At 44.8% G+C, this 17,154-nt stretch overlaps 1 protein-coding gene across 1 annotated transcript in view; it reads right to left on the reverse strand.

The window, feature by feature from the left end:
* rbm46 (RNA binding motif protein 46) overlaps positions 1-16,760 on the reverse strand; it is a 120,639-nt gene extending 103,879 nt beyond the window's left edge. The window contains exon 1 of the mRNA XM_043708799.1: positions 16,478-16,760. The gene's annotated coding sequence lies outside the window, so the exon portion shown is untranslated. The remainder of the gene's footprint in view (positions 1-16,477) is intronic.
* Positions 16,761-17,154: the final 394 nt, after the last annotated feature.

Here is a 17,154-nt window from a genome sequence, read left to right on the forward strand (position 1 = left end):
TGCTGGAGCATCTGCAGTCCTCACTTTCTCCTCGAAGAGCTTAGATCTGACCTATTAATTATGGGATTGCTTAGTTCTGTCAATCACTTGCTATTTTTGCCATTTGGCACACAAGTCGTCCTGTTTGGTAGCTCCACTTGGTTGACCCCTCATTTTTAGGTATGTCTGAAGCTGGTCGTGGCACACCCTCTGCACTGTTTATTGAACCAGGATTGATCCCTTGGCTTGATGGTAATGGTGGAATGCAGCATTCGCCAGGCTGTAGATTGTGCTGGAGTACACTTCCGCGACCCACAGAGCCTCATGGATGCCCAGTCTTGAGCTGCTAGATCAGTTTGAAGTCTGTCCCATTCAGCACAGTGATTGCGCCACACAACGATGGAGATTATTCTCAATATGAAGGCTGGACTTCGTCTCCACAAGTGCAGTGGTCACTTTTACCTATACTGTCATTGACAGATGGTTCTGCAGCCAGCAGATTAGTAAGGATGGAGGTCAAGTATGTTTTTCCTCTTAATGATTCCTTTACTACTTGCTGCAGTCCCAGTCTAGTAGTTACATCCTTTAGGACCTGATCAGCTCGATCAGTAATGCTGCTGCCAAGCCACTTAGCAGTAGACATTGAAATCCCTCACCCAGAATACATTTTGCACCCTTGCCACCCTCAGTGCTTCCTCCAAGTGTTGCTCAACATGGAGGAGTACTGATTTATCAGCCGACGGAGGATGGTATGTGGTCACCAGTAAGAGGTTTCCTTGCCCATGTTTAACCTGAATCCATGAGACTTTAGGGTCTGGAGTTGATGTCAAGAAGTCTCAGAGCAACTACCTCCTGACTGTATACCACTGTGCTGTCACCTCTACTGGGTCTGTCCTGACAGTGGGACAAGACATATCCAGGGATGGTAAATGGTGATATCTGAAGTGTTATTTGTAAAGTTCGTGGTCAGTGGCTTGAAGGGGAACTTGAATGTGATGGAGTTCCTACATATCTGCTGTGCTTGTCCTTTTAGATGGAAGTAATTATGGATTTGGAAGATGCTGCCTCAGAATCTTTGGTGAAGTTCTACAAAGCATCTTGTTGATAATACACACTGCTGCCCCTGAGCCATCTGTGATGGCAGGAGTACCAATCAAGCATCTGCTTTTTACTGGACTACTTTATCAACTTCTGTTGTCACGTACAGATAACTGTGGATCTGTACACCTCAATCCTTCTAATGCTACTAAGAATTCTGCCATTTACTGAAAAATGTGTTGCTGGAAAAGCGCAGGTCAGGCAGCATCCAAGGAGCAGGAGAATCGATGTTTTGGGCATAAGCCCTTCTTCAGAAATGAGGAATATGTGCCAAGCAGGCTAAGATAAAAGGTAGGGAGGAGGAACGTTGGGAATGCAATAGGTGGAAGGAGGTTAAGGTGATAGGCCGGAGAGGTCGGGAAGAAGATTGCAGGTCAAGAAGGCGGTGCTGAGTCAAGAAAGCGGGTTGGGACTGAGATAAGGTGGGGGGAGGAGAACTGAGAAAGCTGGAGAAATCTGCATTCATCACTTGTGGTTGGATAGTTCCTAGACGGAAGATGAGGCGCTCTTCCTCCAGGCGTCGTGTTGCCATGGTCTGGTGATGGGAGGAGGCCAAGGACCTGCATGTCCTTGGCGGAGTGGGAGGGGGAGTTAAAGTGTTCAGCCACGGGGCGGTTGGGTTGGTTGGTGCGGGTGTCCCAGAGGTGTTCTCTGAAATGTTCCGCAAGTAGGTGGCCTGTCTCTCCAATGTAGAGGAGGCCACATCGGGTTCAGCGGATGCAGTAAACGATGTGTGTGGAGGTGCAGGTGAATTTGTGATGGATATGGAAGGATCCCTTGGGGCCTTGGAGGGAAGTGAGGGGCGAAGTGTGGGCGCAAGTTTTGCATTTGTTGTGGTTGCAGGGAAGGTGCCGGGAGTGGAGGTTGGGTTGGTGGGGAGTGTGGACCTGACAAGGGAGTGGTCTTTCCAGAACGCTGATAGGGAGGGGAGGGAAATATATCCCTGGTGGTGGGGTCTGTTTGGAGGTGGCAGAAATGACGAAGATGATATGATGTATCTGGAGGTTGGTGGGGTGGTAGGTGAGGACCAGTGGGGTTCTGTCCTGGTGGCAATTGGAGGGGCGGAGGAGCGGGAAGTGGAGTAGATGCGGTGGAGAGCATCGTCAACCACGTCTGAGGGGAAATTGCGGTCTTTGAAGAAGGAGGCCATCTGGGTTGTTCGGTATTGGAATTGGTCCTCCTGGGAGCAGATGCGGCGGAGGCAAAGGAATTGGGAATATGGGATGGCGTTTTTACAGGGGCCAGGGTGGGAGGAGGTGTAATCTAGGTAGCTGTGGGAGTCGGTCGGTTTATAGTAAATGTCCGTGTTGAGTCAGTCGCCTGAGATAGAAATGGAGGGGTCTAGGAAGGGGAGGGAGGAGTCTGAGACAGTCCAGGTAAATTTGAGGTCAGGGTGGAAGGTGTTGGTAAAAAGTGGATGAACATACAGTCATCGATGTAGCGGAGGAAGAGTGGGCGGCACAGTGGTTAGCACTGCTGCCTCACAGCGCCAGAGACCCGGGTTCAATTCCCGCCTCAGGCGACTGACTGTGTGGAGTTTGCACGTTCTCCCCATGTCTGCGTGGGTTTCCTCCGGGTCCTCCGGTTTCCTCCCACAGTCCAAAGATGTGCAGGTCAGGTGAATTGGCCATGCTAAATTGCCTGTAGTGTTAGGTAAGGGGTAAATGTAGGGGTATGGGTGGGTTGCGCTTCGGCGGGGCGGTGTGGACTTGTTGGGCCGAAGGGCCTGTTTCCACACTGTAAGTAATCTAATCTAAAATGGTGGGGGCGTGGTGCCAGTATAGTTGCGGAAGATGGACTGTTCCACATATCCGACGAAGAGACAGGCATAGCTGGGGCCCATGCGGGTGCCCATGGCTACTCCTTTGGTTTGGAGGAAATGAGAGGATTGGAAAGAGAAGTTATTCAGAGTGAGGACCAATTCAGTCAGTCAAAGGAGGGTATCAGTGGAAGGGTACTGGTTGGTTCGGCAGGAAAGGAAAAAGCGGAGTGCTTTGAGGCTTTCGTGATGGGGGATGGAGGTGTATAGGGACTGGATGTCCATGGTGAAGATAAGGCATTGAGGGCCGGGGAGGCGAAAATCGTGGAGGAGGTGGAGGGCGTGGGTGGTGTCCTGAACGTAGGTGGGGTTATTGGACTAAGGGGGACAGGACTGTGTCGAAATATGCAGGAGATGAGTTCAGTGGGGCAGGAGCAGGCTGAGACAAAGGGTTGGCCGGGGCAGTTAGCCATTTACTGTCGACCTCCCTCCTACATTCCATCTGACAAAATTTGTCATCTTGCATTTGTTCGAAAAAAATTCCAGCTGCCATTTCTCCGCCTAGGTCTTTAGCCTATCTAGATCTGCTGTATCCTCTGGCAATTGTAAGGAACAGTTGTAAATGCCATCTCGTATTCCCAATTCCTCCACCTCTGCTGTATCTGCTCCAGGCGGACCAGTTCCATTACAGAACACACCAGATGGCCTCCTTCTTTAGACGCTGCAATTTCCTTTCCCATGTGGTTGAAGATGCCCTCCAACGCATCTCATCCACATACCGCACCTCCGCCCTCAAACCCCACCCCTCCAACCGTAACAAGGACAGAACCCCCCCCCACCTGTCCTCACTTTCCACCCTACAAACCTTCGCATTAACCACATCAACCGCCGACATTTCCACCACCTTCAATACAGACCCCACCATCAGAGATATATTTCACTCCCCACCCCTTTACTCTTTACGCAAAGACCATTCCCTCAGTGACTACCTGGTCAGGTCCACCCCACCCAACAACCAACCCTCCTGTCCTGGCACCCTCCCCTGCCACCGCAGGAATTGCAAACATATGCTCACACCTCCTCCCTCACCTCCATCCAAGGCCCCAAAGGAGCCTTCCACATCCAAAGTTTTACCTGCACATCCACTAATGTCATTTATTTTATCCGTTACTCCCGATGCGGTCTCCTCTACATTGAGGAGACTGGATGCCTCCTCTCATAGTGCTTCAGAGAATATCTCTGGGACACCCGCACCAATCAACCCCATGGCCCAACATTTCAACTCCCCCTCCCACTCTGCTGAGGACATGCAGGTCCCGGACCTCCTCCACCACCGCTCCCTCACCACCCGACACCTGGAGGAAGAACGTCCCATCTTCCGCCTCGGAACACTTCAACCCCAGGGCAATGTGGACTTCACCAGTTTCCTCATTTCCCCTCTCCCCACCTTACCCCAGTTCCAACCGTCCGTCTGTCCGTCTCTCTCTCTCTCCACCCAGGAGGCTCCCTGCTTCTATTCCTGATGAAGGGCTACGTCAATTTTCCTGCTCCTCAGATGCTGCTGTGCTTTTCCAGCACCACTCTGATCTAAACAATTGTAAGGAACTGTTTAGATTTGAACTTAAGGTCGCCTATTAACTAGTTGACTATTTTAACTCACTATCCCAAAATTCATCTCTCAGAGTCAGACAGACAATCTAACCACTGCTCCTTGACGTGCAATGGTGTGACCATCACTGAATCTCCTATTAACATCCTGGGCATTACCATTAACCCAGAAACTCAACAAAACAGCAACTACAAGATGTCAGAGGCTAAGAATACTGCAGCGAGCAATTCACATCGTGACCCCCAAAGCCTGTCCATCATGGCACAAATCAGGTCTGCAAAGGAATACTCCCTACTTATCTGGATTGACGCAGCCCCCAGCAATACTCAAAATGTTTGACACCATTCAGGGTGAAACAGCCTGCTTGATTGGCACTAGATCCACAAGCCTCTACTCGCTCCACCATGGTCAGTAGCAGCAATGTGTACTATCTACAAGATGCACCAATGGTCCTTAGACAGCACTTTCCAAAAAAGTGACCATTTCCATCCAGAATGGTAAGGGCAGCAGATCTATAGGAAAACCAAAATCTGAAAAATTTCCCTTCAAAGCACTCATCATCCTGATCTGGAAACATATTGCCATTCCTTCACCGCTATGGAATCAAAATCCTGGAATTCCCTTGCTAATGCCATTAAGCTACAGCTTGTGGCCTGCAGTGGTTCAAGGTAGCAGCTCACCATCACCTTCACAAGGACAACTAGGGATGACCACCAAGTGACACCCATGAATGAATACAAAAAAAACCAACTCATACCAATCCCATAACACATCCCGACTCAGTCACTAATCTACAATCACCCACTGAAAGAATAAAGATGTTCACAAACTTTCCTGGAATAACACACAATGTCAAAATAAAAGTTAAAAATCACCCAACACCGGCATCTCCACATAATGACAAAATAGAGACAGCTTCTTCTCCATTTACCAGTTTTTCATGGAATGGCTGTGCTGATGGTAGGATTGGAAGCCCAGGCTGAAATCAAGGCACAAAACTTTCAAAAGTAGTGATGTGTACAATATTAATAATGACCTAAAGATATACATTAGCTTTTTCTCTGCATCGCATCTTGCCACAAAATATTCCTTCCATAATAACCAGAGCAAATATTTTTGCCCTACTCTTGACTTAGTTTTCTAATGTCTATTCCTGATGAAGGGCTTTTGCCCGAAACATCGATTTTCCTGCTCCTCGGATGCTGCCTGACCTTCTGTGCTTTTCCAGCACCACTCTAATCTAGACTCTGGTTTCCAGCATCTACAGTCCTTGTTTTTACCTTTTTTACTTAGTTTTCTAATGAACAATGATTATATATCTAGCCAATTAATATCCTCATTTCACTTGTACTGTTAGGGATTGCTTTTGCTCTCAAATGCAGCATACGATCATTATTACCTGGTTGCAAAGGGAAAACAATGCACTTATTACATGTTGCCTGCTGCCACTCTTCTGCTCTGATATTTTCCTTCTGACTATTGAATTAGTCACTTTTGATGTACATCACACAAACCTGATACAACCATATAGTTGTGTCTGGTTTGTAAGACCAGGAGATTTTACAAGTATTGTACATTGCTCTTCCTTAGTCCAGGAACTGCAACATTCTTGTCATTTTGTCTTGTTGAGGGGGAGATTTCAAATAATGTCAAACAATGTCAAAGAGCGGAAGGGCTATAGTCATAGGGGATGCAATTGTAAAGGGAGTAAGATAGGCGATTCTTGATCAAAAACGAGACATCCGAATGGTATGTCGCCTTCCAGGTGCATGGGTCAGGGATGTCTCAGATCAGCTGCAGAAAATTCTCAATGGGGGAAGGTGGACAGCCAATTGGCGTGGCGCATATGTTGAATATATTATTTCCTGTTCACAAAAACAGTGTTAACTCTGCTTGATTACCATGAACTTATTTAAATGCCCTGCTACAAATGTATTTAGTAGTAACTCCTAACATCTTGCTTATGACAAACTTTACATTCATTGGTACCTCTAGGCTAGAGATCAGGTTGCATCTCACCTGTCCTGGAGGTGCATCATGTTGATTAAAACAACTACATAATTTGCTCTGGTACCACCTCCATATACAGGGATAGGAAAATGTCTGCACAGTTTCTTGTATTACCACTTTCACTATCCTTGAATTCATCTGAACTGAAAATGTTCAACCTTACATTATGTCACTTATCATCCAGTACTTTAAAAAGACAGACAATAACGGTTAAGAGAGTGTTCGTGTTCTTTGTTAGAACAAAAGATTTTAGTATTTTGGAAGTTAACAAACCATTTTCATTCACAAAAAATAATTTTGTTAAAAATATCCTGACTAGTCATTTCAAGTATCGACCACAGTCAGTGCCCACTCACATGGATAAAAGATGTGGCAGGGTACAATTTTGAAAGAAAACGCAGGGGAACTGTCACATCATTAAAGTCTCAAACAACTTAAAAAGCAATAACTTAGCTGTTAATCGTGTCATGGTTGTTTGTGGAACCTTACAATGCATGAACTGGCTACCTTAGGACTTTGACAAGTCCTGAAGGCTTGTAAAGCTGCTACCTATCACGTTTCAGAGATCTATAAAAAGTAGAGACATATAAAATTATACAGAAGAACCTATAACTTTTTGGTGGCACTATAGTTGAAGTATATTTTGAACTGTCCTTTAATTACTTGATTTTTGCTTTTCATTAGTTCCCTTTTTCATTCACTTTAAAACGGGCAACCTCCAGATTCTTTCTTGGAAATAGTAAGGACTACAGATGCTCGAAGTTATCGTCAATAGATGAGGTGCTGAGAAAGCACAGCAGGTCAGACAGCATCTGAGGAGCAGGAAAGTCAACATTTTGGGCCAAATCCCATCCTGATGAAGGGTTTCAGCCTGAAATATTGACTTTCCTGCTCCTCTGATGCTGTCTGACCTGCTGTGCTTTTTTAGCTCCACACCTATGACTCTCCAGATCCTCTCTCATAATTTGAATCTATTTTGTTAACTATTTACAAGTCTGTCTTCTTTTTTCACAAAGTAGCAAAAACAGATATTAAATTATTCAGGTTTGTTTTCTTCAGGTTTACTTATTGTTATGATTTAACACTATTGAAGGTGATACAACACAACTATGAACCCTTAAAATATTCTGGTCCTATGATTAGTGTATGCTCCAATTTTCTAAATGACAATTTTGTAATTGATAATAAACATTAAAAACCTTCAGGATATGCTGCATGAGTCTTTGTCTTATTCTGGTATCTGAACCACATTTATTCTGTTTATCTAAATTTATGATTGGTGCTGATAGCTATCATGGCAAACATCAAATAGTGCCAGGTTCGGTTAGGCTCTTTTTCTTAACATTCTTACAATGCAACTGCAATGCGCCAACTTCTGTGAACAGCCAAAATTTATTAACCAAGTAAAAGCTTTTGGAGGAACTCTTAACACGCTTTGCAATGCTTGCGAAACATGTCAAGCAAAGCTCTCCCTGAACAAGGGAACAGTCCTCACTTTACATCACTAAAATTAATGCCCACAAGACAATTCAAAGTCACATGCCACTCAACACACAATTACTTTAATTTGATTATTTCCAGAAACAATACGATTAGGTCATTCCTTAATGGCAATATCTGGTGTAATTTTTTTGAACACTTCAGAGTGTGGTTAGATTCTTAACTGCAATGTTTTTATTCTTTCTGAATAGCAGGAGATGGCAATGTAATTTTTTTTTTACATTCTACCTGCAAGACAGAAAAAAAAAACAGTCTATCCCCAGGACATCCAATTTCTTGAAGGTCAGCAGTGAAAATTAACCCCTTAACATCTTATTCAATTACCACAGGATTAAAACTTCAATGACACATTTCACTATTAGAGGAATGTTATATTTAAGTATATCAGTAAGCTTTACTCAATCAGGAACGAGAAATCATATCCAGAGTGAGACACAGCCCAGGTGAGAATACAGTGATGTCTAAAGATAAGGTTAATAAGGTAATTAAAAATGTGAAATTCAGTGATGTCTAAAGATAAGGTTAATAAGGTAATTGGCTATTAAAGTCAATCACTATGACTTTAATAGGTGTTAATCACTATTGAAACTTCATGAGTGAGTGTTATTGCAGCTCACCACTGCTCTATTTATGGTGGGCATGTTGAAAGTACAATATTTTACCCAGATCGAGTATTTCAAGAGGCAGTCACATCCCTTGAATTTACTCAGTGGTCAGGCACTGGAGGGTGTGACTATGAGCGAGGGTAGTACAGGAATCTAGGAGATAGTGCTGAAGGAGCCTCAGGCCTTGAGCTTGTCTAATAGCTAAGATCTTTGCTCCCTGTCTGGATGAGGGAAGAGGGTGAGCAAATTAGCACCATGGGACAGGAAACCATTCACGGAGGGAGGAGAAATAGAGAAATGTAGTTTCCAAGAAACTTTCTGGGATAGACAGGGGAACAGACGCTACTCCCTGTGGCCAAGATCGAGAGTGCTGAAGGTGGTGTTGCTTGCCTGGTTCAAGACATTTCACCTGGGTTGTAAAAGGACTTGGAGCAGGAGGGGAAGATCTAGTTGTCATGGACCATTAGGTATCAACGATACAGGCAGAAAGAGTCTCTGCTGAAGGAACATGAGCAGCCAGAGGTTAAACTGAAAAATAGAATAAAAAAAATCCAGAGTAAAACTGTAGAAAGCTGCAACGCAAACGGATTGAAACCACACAGGTGTAGCAGGTCGTCAGGAAGGTAAGTGGAATGCTGCTCTTTACTTCAAGGGGAATTGGAGTACAACTTGGTTGAGGGAAGGGCTATATCCCAGGATAATGATGCTTCAGGCAGGAGAGCAGGGGGGGGGGGGAGGTATAAGGGGTGAAGGAGTTGTATTACTAGTCAAAGAGGATATCACAGCTGTGCTGAAGGAGGGCACGATGGAGGACTCAAACAGTGAGGCAATATGTGCAGAGCTCAGAAATAGGAAAGGTGTGGTAACAATGTTGAGGTCGTGCTATAAGCCTCCCAACAGAGAGTGAGAGATAGAGGTACAAATATGTAAACAGATTATGGAAAGATGGAGGAACAGCAGTCTAGTGGTGGTAGGAAATTCTAATTTTCCCAACATTGACGCAGATTCACTCTGTTAGAGGTCTAGATGGAGCAGAATTTGTAATGAGCACCCAGGAAGGTTTTAAACAGCAGTATGGAAATACGCCAAACTGGAAAGGAGCCATAGTGGGCTTGGTGTTTGGGAATGAGCCCTACCAGGTGGTTAAGTTTCAGTACGGGATTACTTTGGGAATAGTGATCACAATTCCTTAAGTTTTAAAATACTCATGGACAAAGACGAGAGTGGTCCTAAAGGAAAAGTGCTAAATTGGGGGAAGGCCAGCTATACAAAGATTCAGCAGGCGCTGGGGAATGTAGATTGGGAGCAGCTGTGAGGGTAAATCCACATTTGATATGTGGTTGGCTTTTAAACAGAGGTTGTTTAGAGTGTTGGGCAGACATGTTCCTGTGAAAGTGAGGGATAGAAGTGACAAGACCAGGGAACCATTGATGACAGATGCAATTGTGAGACAAGCTAAGAGGAAAAAGGAATCATACATAAAAAAGGTCTCGATTAGAGTGGTGCTGGAAAGGCAGAGCAGTTCAGGTAGCATCCGAGGAGCAGGAAAATCGACGTTTCTGGCAAAAGCCATTCATCAGGAATAGAGGCAGAGTGCCTTCTCCACCCTGCAGGCACTCTGCCTCTATTCCTGATGAAGGGCTTTTGCCCGAAACGTTGATTTCCCTGCTCCTCGGATGCTGCCTGAACTGCTGTGCTTTTCCAGCACCACTCTAATCTAGAATTTGGTTTCCAGCATCTGTGGTCATTGTTTTTAACCTATAAAAAGGTCCAGGCAACTGAAGACAGCCAAAGCTTTGGTCCTACTTTCCTGATGTTCTTCCAATCTGAAATGAGGAATTAAGAGTGCTAAAAAAGGGGTCATGAAGTACCTTTAGCAAACGGGTTTAAGGAAAAATTCAAAAGCATTTCATTCATATATAAGGCGCAAGAGGGGAACGAGAGAAAGGGTTGGACTGTTCAAGGACCAAAGAGAAAAATTATGCATTGAGTCAGAGAAAGTGGGTGATATTTTTAATAAGCACTTTGCATTGGTATTCACCAAGGACTGGCTTGGATTTTGAGGTTAGGGATAGATGTTTGGGTGCTCCAGGAGAAATTGAGGACTGCAGATGCTGAAGATCAGAGTTGAGAGTGTGATGCTGGAAAAAGCACAGCCAGTCAGGTTGCATCCAGGGAGCAGAAAAATTGATGTTTTGAGCATAAGCTCTTCATCAGAGGAGGATGGAGTGGATAGATGGGAAGAGAGATAGACAGGTCAAGAGGGCAGTGCTGAATTGGAAGATTGGATCGGAGGTAAGGTGGGGGAAGGGAAGTGAGGAAACTGGTGAAATCCACATTGATCCTATGTGTTGGAGGGCCCGAAGGTGGAAGAGGGGGTGTTCTTCCTCTAGGCATCAGGTGGTAAGAGTTTGGTGATGGAGGAAGCACAGGACCGGCATGTCCTTGGGGGAGTGGGAGGATGAGTAAAAAAAGTGTTCAGCCACAGGATGGTGGGGTTGTTTTGTGCGTGTCCTGCAGATGTTCACTGAAGCATTCCCCAAGTCGGTGTCCTGTCTCTCCACTATGCTCACTTCAGGAGCATCAGATACAGTGAATGACCGATGTTGAAGTGCAGGGAAATCCCTGTCAGTTTTGGAAGGCTCCTTTGGGGCCTTGGGACAGAGGTAAGGGGGAGTTGTAGGTGCAGATTTAGTAATTCTTGTGGTGGTAGGGGAGGGTGCCAGGATGGGAGGGTAGGTTGGTGGTGATGGTTGGGGTGGGGAAGAGTGACCTGACAAACAGACACGGAGGGAATGGTCTTTACAGAATGTGGATAGGGGTGTCAAGGAAAATATACCCCTGGTAGTGAGGTCTGTTTGTAGGTGGCAGAAATGGTAGCGTCATAGAGATGTACAGCTCAGTAACAGACCCTTCGGTCCAACTCGTCCAAGCCGACCAGCTATCCCAACCCAATCTAGTCCCACCTGCCAGCACCTGGCCCATATCCTTCAAAGCCCTTTCTATTCATGTACGCATCCAAATGCCTCTTAATGTTGCAATTGTACTAGCCTCCACCACTTCCTCTGGCAGCTCATTCCATACATGCACCACCCTCTGCGTGAAAAAGTTGCCCCTCTCACCCTAAACCCGTGCCCTCTAGTTCTGGACTGTCCCACCCCAGGGAAAAGACTTTGTCTATTTATTCTATCCATGCCCCATTATTTTATAAGCCTCTAAGTTCACCCCTCAGCTTCCGACACTCCAGGGAAAACAGCCCCAGCCTATTCAACCTCTCCTTATAGCTCAAATCCTCCAATCCTGGAAACATCCTTTTAAATCTTTTCTGAACATCTTTCAGATAGGAAGGAGACCAGAATTATTCCAAAATAGGCACATGACACCAAAATTGAAGCATAGTGGACAGTGAAGAAGGTTACCTCAGATTACAACAGGATCTTGATCAAATGGGCCAACGGGCTAAGGAGTGGCAGATTGCATCATCCTAAATTAAACTCAATGTATCCAGAGGGTGGTGTGATGGAAAGTCAGGACGGGGGGGGGGGGGGTTGTCCTTGTTGCTGGTGGAGTTAGAGGGTGGAGGTGCAGAAAGTGGATGAGATGCGCTGCAGGGCATCATCGACCACATGAGAGGGGAAATTGTGGTCTCTGGAAAAGGACGCCATCTGGTATGTTCTGTGGTGAAACTAGTGCAGATACAGAGGAGGCAGAGGAATTGGGAACAGTCTAGATCAAGTTGGCATAAGGAGGAAGGAAGTATTGGGTATTCTAAAAGGCATTAAGGTGGGCAAGTTCCCAGGCCCGGTGGGATCTATCCTAGGTTACTGAGGGAAGCAAAAGAGGAAATAGCTAGGGCCTTACCATAATGTTGCAGCATCTTTGAACACGGGTGAGGTCCTAGACGTCTGGGGAATTGCTAATGCTGTCCCCTTATTTCAGAAGGGTAGCAATGATAATCCAGGTAATTATAGACTGGTGAACCTGACATCAGTGGTAGGGAAGCTGCTGAAAAAGATACTGAAGGGTAGGATCTATTTACATTTGGAGGAAAATGGGCTTATCAGTAATAGGCAGCAAGTACTTGTGCAGGGGAGGTCATATCTTACAAACCTAATACAATTGTTTGAGGAATTGACAAAGTTGATGGAGGGAAGAGCTATAGATGCCAAATATGTGGACTTTAGAAAGGCATTTGATAAGGTTCCCCATCATAGGCTGATGGTGAAAGTAAAGTGAAGGGTTCAGGGTATGGACAGAGAAGTGGCTGGGCAGGAGGAGACAATAGTAACGAAAAGGAATTCCTCAAAATGGAGACTTGTGACGAGTGGTGTTCCACAGGAATCGTGCTGCAACCACTGTTTGTGATATACAGAAATTATTTGGAGGAAGGTATAGATAGTCTGATTAGCAAGTTTGCAGAGGACATTAAAATTGGTGGAGTAGCAGATAGTGAAGAGTACTGTCAGAGAATACAGCAGAATATAGATAGATTGGAGAGTTGCACAGTGAAATGGCAGGCGGAGTTCAATCCAGGCAAATGCAAGGTGATGCATTTTGGAAGATCCAACTCTAGAGCGATCTATATTGTAAATGGAAAAGCACTGGGGAAAATTTATGTACTGGGGGATCTGGGTGTTCAGGTCCGTTGTACCCTGATGTGGCAACACAGGTCAACAGAGTGGTCAAGGTGGTATACGGCATGCTTTTCTTCATCAGATAGGGTATTGAGTACAAGAGTTAGCAGGTCATGTTGCAGTTTGTATAAAGCTTTGGTTTGACCATATTTGCATACAGTTTTTGTCACCACATTACCAAAAGGATGTAGATGTTTTGGAGAGGTTGCAGAAGAGGTTCACCAGGATGTTGCCTGGTATGGAAGGCAATAACTATGAAGAGAGGTTGAGTAGGTTATGATTATTTTCATTAGAAAGACTGAGTTTGAGAGGGGACCTGATTAAGATCTACAAAATCATGAGAGGGTGGATCGCGAGAAGTCCCCCCCCCCACCCACCTTCCTCAGACTTAATTACTCTGAGTCACAAGGTCAAGGTGAGAGGGAAAATGTTTAAGTGAAATATGCATGGGAAGCTCTTTCCATTGAGGGTGGTGGGTGCCTGGAACATGTTGCCAGCAAAGGTGGTAGAGGTGGGCATGTTAGCGTCATTGAAGATGTATCTAGACATATACATAAATGTGTAGGGAGAAGGATAGAGATCCTTGGAAAATAGTTGTCAGGTTTAGATAAAGGACTTGGATCAGCACAGGCGAGGGGCAAAGGATCTGTGCTGTAATCTTCTTTGTACGAGATTAGAAACGTCTTCCTGCAACTACGCAAGGTGTTGGTAAAACCACATCAGGACGACTGTGAACAGTTTTGGTCCTCTTATTGATGGAGAAATAACATTTCATTGGTGTTCATTGGAGATGGTTCAGAGAAGATTCCCTCAGATGTATGGAAGGATTGTCTTATGAGCAAAGGCTAAAAAGGGTGCAATTCTATTCACTAATTAAGAATAAGAGTTGATCATATTGAAACGTGTAGGGTTTTGGGGATTTACAAAATAATCGCTGAGAGGACATTTCCCATCATGGGATGGTCGAGGACCAACAGGCATAGTCTCAGATTAAAGGGGCATTAATTGAAGACTGAAAGGAAAGGAAATTTCTTCTTTAACCATTCAGAGCTGTGGAGACACGGTCTGTGTTTATATTTAAGGCCGAGAGCTGCTTGATCAGTGGGGAAATGGAGGGTTATGGGGAAAGGGCAGGAAAGTGGACATGAGGAAAATCAGATGAGCCATGATACTATTAGACAATAGGTGCAGGAGTAGGCCATTCTGCCCTTCGAGCCTGCACCACCATTCAATATGATCATGGCTGATCATCCTTAATCAGTATCCTGTTCCTATATTCCTATATTTGCTTCTATATTCAATCCCTCTTGTTATGAAGGCCAGCATGCTATTAGCCTTCTTCACTACCTGCTGTACCTGCATGCTTGCCTTCATTGCCTTCTTTGTACTGCCCCTTTACCTAAATTGATTCCATTTAGGTAGTAATCCACCTTCCTGTTCTTGCCACCAAAGTGGATAACCATACATTTATCCACATTAAACTGCATCTGAGCACTCACCTAACCTGTCCAGGTCACCCTGTAATCTAACATCCTCCTCACATTTCACCCTGCCACCCAGTTTAGTATCATCAGCAAATTTGCTAATGTTATTACTAATACTTTCTATATCATTAACATATATTGTAAAAAGCTGCGGTCCCAGCACTGATCCCTGCAGCACCCCACTGGTCACTGCCTGCCATTCCGAAATGGAGCCGTTTATCACTACTCTTTGTTTTCTATCAGTCAACCAACTTCCAATCCAAGTTAGTACTTTACCCCCAATACCATGCGCCCTAATTTTGCTCACTAAGCTCCTATGTGGGACTTTATCAAAAGCTTTCTGAAAGTCCAGGTACAGGTATTGAATGAGTTCAAAGGATTGTACGGCCAATTCCTATTTGCACTTCTTGTGTGGCGAGTTCTTTAAATTTCTGATCCCTTTACCTTAGAAGATGTAAGCAGCTTAGAGTTTACTCAACTGATACTTGGGATAAAGGCCCAGTATCCATTAGAGTTTTGAAGAATGTGAGGAAATGTTATTGATGGATATAAGATTCATAGGGAGGAGGGGGCATGAGCAGGTTGGAATGGCAGCTAAGGGTACTGTGGTGTATTCACTAGTCAGATTTGCAGATAGCATGTTTTAGGATGTGGTCACTTCTTAACTGAAGGAAGTGCAGGCAAAGAATCTGAATCCTCTAACAACAGCCTATATACTCAAAGCACATGAGATAATTCAACATGAACTGAACCTCCAACTTGATGTGTTGCAGTAAAGAGATTGTAGAGAATCTTAATAAGGCTAATTTTATGAATGGACTAGTTAACCAGTGACCTTAGCCCACCATGCAGCAAAACACAAAATTAAATCCATGGAGTTTCAAAATCAAAAACGGTTTCTATAAATCATTTTCCAAAATTAAATTCAAGGCATTTGTTGCTGTCGCCTGGTGTTACTGCTTGATAGCACTGCCATCAGACTTCTAGAAGGTGGGCTCAACAATACCTATGGATGTTAGTTAACTGAATACAGTCGTCAATGTCCTACGTTTCGCAATGGTGTTGCCTGGCCACCTACGGTTTTATAGCATGCTTATTCTAACTGGTTTCAATATGTCAAAATACATATATTTCCTTCGGTAAACCGATCTTATTTTAAAGATTTAAATCTAATGGCTACCTGATCTGGCAAGGATGCGGCCTTTCCAGTTAGTGCCTCATCATAAGATTTCATTGCAAACCCACCAAGTATCAGCAATAATCGAGTGATGGAAGCGGGCTGTGCCCTCTTTACTCGACGTCAACATGAGCATACTCTCAGGTCGAGGCAGCGCGTGGGGCCCCCAAGACCAGGGAACGCTGCTGTTTCTGAGGTTCTTTTCCAGTTAAACGGTTTTGAGTTCGGTGGAACAGCGCGCGCCGGCGGGAACGGAGCCGACTCACTCGAGTTCGAGACAGGGCAACGGGTTTAAGCTTGCCTGCGCATACAGGACTCATCAATAACTGAATCTACTCTTCTCAGAGAGCCGAATTTACGTCTTCATGCTTGGAATTTGGAGGGGATGGGGGGGGGGGGTGGGATGTGGCGTGGCACCTGTTGTCGATCCAAACCTGACGCCAGCCAGAAGACACCGGTTTACTTTTCCGTTATGTCAACGTAATCGCGGTGGGGTGGGGGCACCAAAATCTGGAATTGGCGTTCCACAAGACATAAAAACACAACTAAGGGAATTTATATATTGACAGTCGTGTAGAAAGTGTTTTATCGATTAGTTCGAAATTTGATAAAAGAAACAAACCTAGCTAAACTTTAGATGCTGTTTCCAACGCCACGTTCTTATTCTTGCTCAACTTGAACTTCTTTACAGGACAGCTCTGAAAGTACCACCGACGTCGTCTTACACCCCCCGGTGTTTCCCACAACAGCGCAAAAAGAACTGCTGGTGACGTCATCAACAACCTGTCCTTCCTCACACGAGGCAAAGGAGAAAGGGGGCAATGGGAAATCTGACGAGAGTTACTGAAAGGTTGACAAGCTACTCAACCAATAATAACTGTATTTCGCAGTTTCCAAGATAGCCAATCAAAGGTATGGACGGGCGGAACCACGCGGTGCCCTGGGGAATTTTTGCGCTTTTGGGCAATCAAACACAGGGCGGCAAAGGGATAATTCCTTCATGGGATGTGGGCATTGGTGGCAAGATAAGCATTTGTTGTTCATTGCCCTTGAACAGCCCAATAAAGAATGATACCAGCAGCTAAGGACAGAGTAAATTCGACCTGCACAGTTTAAATTTACAAGTTAACTGGTGTGAAGCATCAAAATGGTTAGGAATCAAAATTCGTCACACTTGATGGGCTGCTTTAGAGGCCAGTTAAAAGTCATTAAACTGCTGTGAGCCTAGAGGCATATATAGGGATAGCTGAGATAAGGAACCCATTCCCAAAAGGATATTAGTGAGCCAGCTGATTTTTA

The sequence above is a fragment of the Chiloscyllium plagiosum genome, chromosome 19 (assembly GCF_004010195.1).
Source record: "Chiloscyllium plagiosum isolate BGI_BamShark_2017 chromosome 19, ASM401019v2, whole genome shotgun sequence".
Classification (NCBI taxonomy): Eukaryota; Metazoa; Chordata; class Chondrichthyes; order Orectolobiformes; family Hemiscylliidae; genus Chiloscyllium; species Chiloscyllium plagiosum.